Source organism: Triticum aestivum, chromosome 6B (assembly GCF_018294505.1).
Source record: "Triticum aestivum cultivar Chinese Spring chromosome 6B, IWGSC CS RefSeq v2.1, whole genome shotgun sequence".
Lineage (NCBI taxonomy): Eukaryota > Viridiplantae > Streptophyta > Magnoliopsida > Poales > Poaceae > Triticum > Triticum aestivum.
The window spans coordinates 195,570,282-195,581,588 of NC_057810.1; positions in this window are offsets into that span (position 1 = coordinate 195,570,282).

The window sequence follows — 11,307 nt, forward strand, 5'->3', positions numbered from 1 at the left end:
CGATCATGGAGGGTCTCTACACCAACCTTGCTGCCCTTCCGATGATGTGTGACTAGTTTAGCATAGACCTATGGGTCCATAGCTAGTAGCTAGATTAATTTTTCTCTCTCTTCGATCTTCAATACAATGTTCTCCTCGATGTTCTTGGAGATCTATTCGATGTAATCTTCTTTTGCGATGTGTTTGTTGAGATCCGATGAATTTTGCATTTATGATCAGATTGTCTATGAATATTATTTGAGTCTTTTCTGAACTCTTTTATGCATGATTAAGATAGCTTTGTATTTCTTCGTGATCTATCGATTAGGATTGGCCAGCTAGATTGGGTTTTCTTGCAATGCGAGAGGTGCTTGTGATGGGTTCAATCTTACGGTGTCCTCACCCAGTGACAGTAGGGGTAGCAAGGCACATATTTGATTGTTGCCATTAAGGATAAAAAAGATGGGTGTAGCGACCAGACCTCAAACAGTCTGATGTCTCTGTGCTTCAGTGTCATCCCTGGATCAGTAATGTTGACATGCACAGTACTTGAAGGATTTATAACAGAGTAGCAATCGCACACTTATTACATCGAATGTCTCAAAAGAGAACTTATTACAATAAGTATGGCTTAAGGCCATCTAATAACGATAACAGCAGAAGGCTTGGAAGATAAGTGAGTCCATCAACTCCAACGGCATCACTGAGTATAGAACAACGACCTAAAAGCACCTTACTCTTTGTCTGAAAAGTCTGCGACATGAACGTTGCAGCCCGAAAACGGGTCAGCACATGGAATATGCTGGCAATGTAACACATAGAGAGCAATGAAACAGAAATATGCTATACTACATGCATATATGGCTGGTGGAAAGCTCTATGGTTACAGTTTTGCATAAAGCCAATTTTTTCCTACTACAAAGGAATAAATTTTATTTAACTATCATGGTGGTTGTTAAACATTGAGAAGGTAGATACCCTCTCAATCCCAATTAAGCATCATCATTAAACCCAACAAATTAAATTCAAGTAACGTGATGAGATTCACATGATAATCCAAGTACTAGATACTCAAAACGTCCATAACCGGGGACACGGCTAATCATGATTAGTTTATACACTCTGCAGAGGTTTGCGCACTTTTCCCCACAAGACCCGATCTCTCCGTTGGATTTCTCGCACTACATGGTGTTTGAGAAACGGATGACCGAGACATAGCCTTTCACAAGTGCTAGCACCTTACGATCGGGTAGACAGTTACACCTACTTTCCCCTACATCTGCTAGTCTACCACTGTAAGAGTTCGCACGACTTAATCAACTATGCTAGAGCCCATAGTAGCTTGTGGCTGCACACGGAAGTTTCTAGCATGAATAATCTCATGATCCCTTTGAGCCTGGGTGGCGGTCCATAAAGAAAAACAGGCAATCGCTGGAATACCTAGGTGCCTCAATCCACCCAGATGTGTATTAAAGTTGCCACCTTAAATAAACCATTAAATAACAATCTTACATCTGTCATGGATACACTCACCCAATCCACGTCTACTAGCATAGCATGGCAATATAAGCAAACGCAGAAGTAACTCCCAAAGATTTGATAATAAAACAGGTAATAGGTACTACCTCATCTACTTCCCAAAACCCACATATTAATCAGATCCTAATCATGCAATTGTTTGAGGATTGATCTAATGCAATAAAACTGGGTAGTAAATTGGTATGATCAAAGTGTTACTTGCCTTGCTGATGATCCGTGAAACCTAGAGATTCGAAGTAGCAAGTGGCGCACTCCGGATAATCTATCGCAAACAAACAAGCAAACAAGCATACAATAATTACTCATCTAATGCATAGGTAAAATGCAAATAAAAGACCTAACCAGAAAGTTCAACTTAAGAACTCTGGTTTGCAAAAAGAAACAAAACCAACGAAGCAACGAAAGGCAAACGGCGAATGAAACGAGCTTCATTTACTAATCTGGACCTAAGTAAAACTTTACATTAGCAAAAACTTGTTTGAGTTGGTTAAACGGAAAGAGAGTTTTGAGACGAACTCTAGGCGCTTGAATCGCCTGATTCCGATAAATGAGCGAAAAGATAAACTAAAACGAAAATCGGATCAGAAATCGCGATCTGGAATAATCGCGGAAAATCCGAGAAAAAGAAAACCTGAAGAATAGCTTAAGGAACGAATGAGCGAACGCTCGCTAAAAAGTAAACTGGGAAAAACTAAAATAAACCGATCTTAAAAAAATGGATCGGTTTTTTATTAGAAAACCGGGGCGGCGAACGGCGGCTACCTCGTCAGGCTCCGGCGAAGTCCGGCGGGGTCCGACGGGGTCCGGTGGGCGGCGGGGCTCCGGCCGGCGGCGGCGGTTGGCGGCAACTTCGGGCGGCAGTGGCAACTTTGGGCGGCGGCGGCGGCTTTGGCGGCGGGGCGGGGTGGGGTTTGGCGGCGGGGGTGGCGGCGTATTTATAGGAGGGGGTGGTGGCTTAGGGAAAGGGGCAAGGTGGCAGGGGTGGAGTCCGGCTTGGACTCTGTCCGGGTCGGCGGCGGCGGCGGTCGCGGCGGGAGACGACGGCGGCGCGGGCCAGCCTGGCTCGGCTGGGCTTCGGCCCAGTCGGGCGCGGGAGTTTTTTTAAACAATTCCGCCGAACAGAAAATAAAATCCTAGAAAAATAAATAAAAATCTAAAAATGCCAAAACAAATTTTCACCACCTAAATAAAAATATTTAGGACGATATGAACATTTTATTGGCCCTAAAATACAGTTTTGAAAAACGTGCAATTTTTCCTAAATTCATATAAAATAGCCAGAAACTCCGAAATAAAACTTATTTGATTTTTTCATTAAATCCTCAATATTTCTTTATTTTGGGAAAGTCATTTTATTCCCTCTCTCATATTTTTATAATAGAAATAATTGAAGATAAAATAAATCAAATCAAATGATCCTATTTTCAAAATTTGAGAAAACTCAAATATGAAAATAACGAAATTCCCAACTCACTCCGAGGGTCCTTGAGTTGCGTAGAATTTCTAGGATAAAGCCAAAAGCAATAAAATATGATATGCAATGATGATCTAGTGTATAACATTCCAAATTGAAAATTTGGGATGTTACAAACCTACCCCCCTTAAGATGAATCTCGCCCTCGAGATTCGGGTTGGCTAGAAAATAGGTGAGCGTGGTCCTTCAGCAGATCTTCCTCTCTGTCCCAGGTGGCTTCATCCTCGGTGTGGTGGCTCCACTGAACTTTGCAAAACTTGATAACCTTCCCGCAGGTGACTCAGCTGGCATACTCAAGAATTTTGACTGGTTTCTCCTCATAGGTTAAATCACTATCCAACTGAATCGCTTCCAGCGGCACTGTATCTCTCAGAGGTATATCAGCCATCTCTGCGTGGCACTTCTTCAACTGGGATACGTGGAACACATCATGAACTCCTGACAATCCTTCGGGTAATTCCAACTTGTAAGCAACTTCTCCCATACGTTCCAAAACTTTGTATGGTCCCACAAAACGTTGCTCTAATTTTCCCTTATCTCCAAAGCGCTTAACTCCTCTAAGTGGGGACACACGTAGATAAACTCTGTCTCCGACTTTGTAAACTATCTCCTTGCGTTTAGAATCTGCATAGCTCTTCTACCTAGTTTGGGCTACCTTGAGCCTATCGTGAATCAAACTTCACCTTCTGTTCAAACTCCTTGATCAAATCTGGTCCAAACAACTGGCGATCTCCAACTTCATCCCACAACAATAGGGTCCTGCACCTCCTTCCGTACAAGGCTTCGAAAGGCGCCATCTTCAAACTGGATTGATAACTGTTGTTGTAAGAGAACTCTACATAATGCAAATTATCGTCCCAACTAGATCCATAATCTAGCGCACAAGCTCTCAGCATATCCTCCAAAATCTGATTGACTCTCTCAGTCTGTCCATCTGTCTGCAGATGAAAGGCTGTACTAAATTCTAGCCTGGTACAAAAGGTTTCGTGCAATTGATTCCAGAACTTTGAGGTAAACTGGGTTCCTCTATCTGATACTATGCTCCTCGGAACTCCATGCAGACATAAGATCCTAGTCATGTGTATCTTTGCCAACTTAGCACTGGTGTAAGTGGTCTTTACTGGGATGAAATGTGCTACCTTCGTCAAACGATCGACTACAACCCAAATCGAGTCATAGCCTGAGTGGGTCCTGGGAAATCCTGTGATAAAATCCATGCCTAGTTTATCCCATTTCCATCCGGGTATCGACAATGGCTGTAGCAATCCTGCTGGCTTCTGATGCTCTGCCTTCACTCTCTGACATACATCACAAACTGCTACGTACTCCGCAATATCCTTCTTCATTCCGGTCCACCAGAAAGTGTCCTTCAAATCCAGATACATCTTGGTATTTCCTGGGTGAATCGAATACGTCAAATCATGTGCCTCTTGTAGAATCAACTTCTTGATCTCCGGATCATTAGGCACATAAACGTGGTCCTCAAACCATAAGGTATCGTGCTCATACTCACGAAATCCTTTAGCTTTTCCTTTGCTCATCTTCTCCTTTATAGAGGCAATCTCCTTGTCAGTCTTCTGAGCTTCTCTGATCTTATCCATCAAAGTTGACTAAATCTCCAATGCTGCTACATAGCCTCTCGGAACTATCTCCAAACATAGCTCGCGAAGATCCTCGGCTAACTCCTTCGGTAATTCTCCGGTCAAGAGTGTGTTGACATGGCTCTTGCGGCTCAACGCATCGGCTACTACGTTAGCCTTTCCGGGGTGATAATGCAATCTCATATCATAATCTTTGATGAGTTCCAACCATCTCCTTTGCCTGAGATTCAACTCCTTCTGTGTGAAAATGTACTTCAAACTCTTGTGATCTGTGTACACTTTGCAATGGTTTCCGATGAGAAAATGTCTCCAAGTCTTCAATGCATGCACTACGGCTGCTAACTCCAAATCATGTGTAGAATAGTTCAACTCATGGGGCTTAAGCTGTCGTGAGGCATACGAAACAACTCTTCCCTCCTATATAAGCACTGCTCCAAGTCCTCGATGAGAAGCGTCACAATATACTTCATAGTCCTTGCGCTGATATGGCAGAACCAACACTAGCGATGTAACCAAACGTTTCTTCAACTCCTGGAAACTAGCCTCACATTCCTCAGTCCATTTGAACTTAGTATCCTTCTTCAACAACTCCGTCATGGGCTTCACAATCTTCGAGAAATTCTCAATGAACCTCCGGTAGTATCCTGCGAGTCCAAGGAAACTCGGGATCTCTCCAACTGTTGTTGGTGCTACCCAATTTGTCACAGAGACAACTTTGGTGGGGTCTACTGCTATTCCTTCTCCGGATATAACATGTCCGAGGAATCCAACTTTCTTCAACCAAAACTCACATTTGCTGAACTTGGCGTATAACTGATGTTCTCTGAGCTTCTCCAGTACCAAACACAAATGCTCCTTATGCTCTTCTTCATTCTTTGAGTAGACCAAAATATCATCGATGAACACCATGACGAACTTATCCAGAAACTCCATAAACACCTTGTTCATCATGTTCATAAAATAGGCAGGTGCATTAGTCAGGCCAAATGACATAACGGTATACTCATACAGCCTGTACCTGGTGGTAAAAGCCGTCTTAGGTATATCCTGCTCTCGAATCTTCAACTGGTGGTATCCTGATCGCAGATCAATCTTGGAAAATACCTTAGCTCCTTGCAACTGGTCAAACAAATCATTGATCATCGGCAATGGGTACTTGTTCTTGATCGTCACTTTGTTCAATCCTCAATAATCAACAACCATCCTCAATGATCCATCCTTCTTTTCCACTAGAAGCACTGGCGATCCCCAAGGCGAAGAACTTGGGCGAATATAGCCTTTATCCAATAACTCCTTGATTTGCTTCTTAATTTCCTCCAAATCTTGTGCGGGCATTCTATACAGTCTCTTAGATATCGTCCATGTGCCTGGCAAAAGCTCAATCAAAAACTCAATGTATCTATCTGGTGGCATGCCTGGCAACTCTTCTGCAAATACATCAGGGAAATCCTTCACCACTGGTACTTCCTCCTGTACAACTCTTGATAAGGAATTTACTTGGGTCCTCTTCGGCTCATGCCGTGATACATACTTGATCCTTCTCCCTTCTAGGGTGGTAAGAAAAATCGACTTACTGGCGCAATCAATGTTTCATCCATACATCGATAGCCAATCCATACCCAGAATCACATCCAAACCTTGAGATTCCAAAATGATTAAATCCGAGGGGAAAACATGCCTACCTATACTCAATGGCACTTGAAAACATCCTCGACTGGCCATATACTCCGCTCCTGGTGAGCTTACTAACATAGGTGCTCTAAGAACCTTGTGGGCAGTTTATACTTATCCACAAATCCCCTTGATATGTATGAATGCGATGCACCAGTATCAAAAAGAACGATTGCAGTAAATGACTTAACCAAAAACTTACCTATTACTGCATCTGGCTGGGCTTCAACCTCCTCCACGTTAACATGGTTCACCTGTCCCCTGTTGAAAGGGTTCGGCTTCTTCCCAGAGCTTCCATTGCCATTTCCATTCTGGGCTTCAGGACATTCATTGGCATAATGTCCAGTCTTCTGACACTTAAAGCAAGTGACTTGGCTCAGGTCTCTCTTGGCTGGGGTTGATGGGTTGGTACAGTTCTGGCCGTTGCTTCCTCCATTCCCATTCCCATTCTTGGGGCCATTATGATTATGCGAGCTCCCTCCTCCATGGGTATGCTGAAAATGTCCTCCTGATTTCGGGGTAAAATGTGGCTTCTGGTGAGCTCCAGAATTGTACTTTCCTTGTCCATACTTCCTCTTGCGGTTGTCAATCTGCTGCTGCTTCCCTTCAATCATGAGAGCTCTATCTACCAACTCCTGGTAGTTGTTAAAGGTTGCTACCATCAACTGCATGCTCAGCTCATCATTCAGCCCTTCCAGAAACTTCTCCTGCTTGGCTGCATCTATAGCAACATCATCTGGGGCATAACATGCTAGCTTACTAAAGTCATCCACATATTGGCCAACAGTACGTCCTCCTTGGAGCAAGTTGCGGAACTCACGCTTCTTCATGGCCATAGCTCCTACTGAAACATGGGAAGTACGGAAAGCCTGCTGAAACTGATCCCATGTGACAGTGTCGATAGGATCGTGGCTGTGAAATTCTCCCACCATGATGCTGCGGGTCCATCAAGCTGATGTGCGGCAAAACGCACCTTTTCCGCATCTGTGCATCCTGCAGTGGTCAACTCCCTTCCTGTCTTGCGGAGCCGATCATCTGCAACTATTGGCTTGGTGCTACTAGAGAACACCGGCGGATTCAGTCTAAGGAAACGGGTTAAGTGATCAACAGGTGGCGGTGGTGGTGGGTTGTTGTTGTTGTTGTTCCCCTGATTTTGATTCTGGACTAGTAACTGCATCAATGCATTCTGCTTCTGGATCAACTGAGTGAGCTCCGGTGGGAAAGCAAATCCATTGTCACGTCTCGGAGGCATCTGAGGGTTTAGAAAAGATGAGAATATAGAATAGAATGAGGTCTACAGAGAAAACACTACCCATATGCACATGAGACAAATGCAAACAAAATCACTTCATTCAATTCAAACAAGGGCATACAACGGTCTAACTATCGTTACAAAAGTGCTCGGACTATACTATATAAATGGGGGAAATACTACTACTGTTATGGTGGTCGACTAGAAAAATTGCTCCGTTGAAGACTCCATGATATCTGCTCCAGCTTCATCAACATAGTCATCATCGCTATCGTCTGGGTCCGAGTCGGTGTTGTCGATGATGATGTAGTTCTCTGGACAAGTGCAATCATCGTCTTCTTCTCCAGTCGCAGGAAATCCCATGAATACCTTCAGCTTCTTCTTCAGATCTTCATTCTTCTCCACGAGTGTTGCTATTTCCTCCTCATATCGATCATGTGTAGACTTGAGTTCTTCCTCTAGTTCCATGATCTTGGTCATAGCCTTCTTTAGATCTATCATGCCTGCGCACATCTGGTTCTCCTAGTGTTGAATGTGCTGGTTTAACTCCTGGATGAAGGCAACAATTGATCTATCCTTCCTGGTGCTGATCATCTCCCATTGATCATCTCGGCACCCACAAATTTGGTAAATAGTATCCTTGAGATCCTTGTGGTAAACTTCTCCAATGCGTCCCATGGTGATGTGGGTTGCCATGCTCTTTCCTAGACTCCAGGTTGGTGCATCAAAGGAAAACTCTATGGGTTCAGTGACGGGCATGAACGTCCTTCCTGGAACTTGAACTTGAATCATCCAACGCCCCTCTTTTGGCAAAGTGGCGATGTAGGTCCCGGTGAACCTTGGTACTCCAATGTTCAGGTACTTAGTGACTTCCTTCAAGTGGCGTCCAAAGGGTGTATCTTCATCCGGTTGCGTGAACTTGTTCCTTGCATCCGCCATCCTAAAAGAGTAGAAAAGATGAGGAGTCAGAAATGAGAAGAGTGAGTAGTGATCTAGGGCTTTAGCTTAGTGGTCGTGTCCTACAGTCAGCGTGTGCTCTGATACCATCTTGTAGCGACCAGACCTCAAACAGTCTGATCTCTATGCTTCAGTATCATCCCTGGATCAGTAATGCTGACACGCATAATACTTGAAGGATTTATAACAGAGTAGCAATCACACACTTATTACATCGAATGTCTCAAAAGAGAACTTATTACAATAAATATGGCTTAAGGCCATCTAATAACGATAACAGTGGAAGGCTTGGAAGATAAGTGAGTCCATCAACTCCAACGGCATCACTGAGTATAGAACCACGACCTAAAGCACCTTACTCGTCGTCTGAAAAGTCTGCAACATGAACGTTGCAGCCCAAAAACGGGTCAGCACATGGAATATGCTGGCAATGTAACACATGGAGAGTAATGAAACAGAAATATGCTATACTACATGCATATATGGCTGGTGGAAAGCTCTATGGTTACAGTTTTGCATAAAGCCAATTTTTCCCTACTGCAAAGGAATAAATTTTATTTAACTATCATGGTGGTTGTTAAACATTGAGAAGGTAGACACCCTCTCAATCCCAATTAAGCATCATCCTTAAACCCAACAAATTAAATTTAAGTAACATGATGGGATTCACATGATAATTCAAGAACTAGATACTCAAAACGTCCATAACCGGGGACACGGCTAACCATGATTAGTTTATACACTCTGCAGAGGTTTGCGCACTTTTCCCCACAAGACTCGATCTCCTCCGTTGGATTTCTCGCACTACATGGTGTTTGAGAAACGGATGACCGAGACATAGTCTTTCAGAAGCGCTAGCACCTTACGATCGGGTAGACAGTTACACCTACTTTCCCCTACATCTGCTAGTCTACCACTATAAGAGTTCGCACGACTTAATCAACTATGCTAGAGCCCATAGTAGCTTGTGGCTGCACACGGAAGTTTCTAGCATGAATAATCTCATGATCCCTTTGAGCCTGGAATACCCAGGTGCCTCAATCCACCCAGATGTGTATTAAAGTTGCCACCTTAAATAAACCATTAAATAACAATCTCACATCTGTCATGGATACACTCACCCAATCCGCGTCTACTAGCATAGCATGGCAATATAAGCAAACATAGAAGTAACTCCCAAAGGGTTTGATAATAAAACAGGTAATAGGTACTACCTCATCTACTTCCCAAAACCCACATATTAATCAGATCCTAATCATGAAATTGTTTGAGGATTGATCTAATGCGATAAAACTGGGTAGTAAAGAGGTATGATCAAAGTGTTACTTGCCTTGTTGATGATCCGTGAAACCTAGAGATTCGAAGTAGCAAGCGGCGCACTCCGAATACTCTATCGCAAACAAACAAGCAAACAAGCATACAATAAGTACTCATCTAATGCACAGGTAAAATGCAAATAAAAGATCTAACCAGAAAATTCAACTTAAGAACTCCGGTTTGCAAAAAGAAACAAAACCAATGAAGCAATGAAAGGCAAACGGCGAACGAAACAAGCTTCATTTACTAATCTGGACCTAATTCAAATTTTACAGTAGGAAAAACTTGTTTGAGTTGGTTAAACGGAAAGAGGGTTTCGAGATGAAACTCTAGGCGCTTGAATCGCCTGATTCCGATAAACGAGCAAAAAGATAAACTAAAACGAAAATCAGATGAGAAATCACGATCTGGAATAATCGCGGAAAATCCGAGAAAAAAAACTGACGAACAGCTTAACGAACGGACGTTCGTTACCTGAAACTAACCGGTGAACTCATCCATTAAAATGAACGACGATCGAACGCTCGCAAAAAAGTAAATCGGGAAAAGCTAACATAAACCGATCTAAAAAACCCTAGGGTTTCTAAAAAACCGGATCGGTTTTTTATTAGAAAACCGGGGCGGCGAACGGCGGCTACCTCGCCGGGCTCCGGCGAAGTCCGGCGGGGTCCGAGGGGCGGCGGGGCTCCGGCGGCGGCGGCTTTGGCGGCGGGGCGGGTTGGGGTTTGGCGGCGGGGTGGCGGCGTATTTATAGGAGGGGGGTGGTGGCTTGGGGGAGGGGGCAAGGCGGCGGGGGTGGAGTCCGGCTAGGACTCTGTCGGGTCGGCGGCGGCGGCGGTCGCGGTGGGAGACGGCGGCGGCGCGGGCCGGCCCGGCTCGGCTGGGCTTCGGCCCAGTCGGCCGCGGGAGTTTTTTTTAAAAAACAATTCCGCCGAACAAAAAACAAAATCCTAGAAAAATAAATAAAAATCTAAAAATGCCAAAACAAATTTTCACCGCCTAAATAAACTATTTAGGACGAGATGAACATTTTCTTGGCCCTAAAAAGCAGTTTTGAAAAACATGCAATTTTTCCTAAATTCAATTAAAATAGCCAAAAACTCCGAAATAAAACTTATTTGATTTTTTTTATTAAATCCTCAATATTTCTTTATTTTGGGAAAGTCATTTTATTCCCTCTCTCATATTTTTATAACAGAAATAATTGAAGATAAAATAAATAAAATCAAATGATCCTATTTTCAAAATTTGAGAGAACTCAAATATGAAAATAACGAAATTCCCAACTCTCTCCGAGGGTCCTTGAGTTGCATAGAATTTCTAGGATCGATCCAAAAGCAATAAAATATGATATGCAATGATGATCTAGTGTATAACATTCCAAATTGAAAATTTGGGATGTTACAATGGGTTTTTTAGCATATTGATTGGATCTATCCCTCTACATCATGTCATCTTGCTTAAGGCGTTACTCTGTTCTTATGAACTTAATACTCTAGATGCAGGCAGGAGTCGGT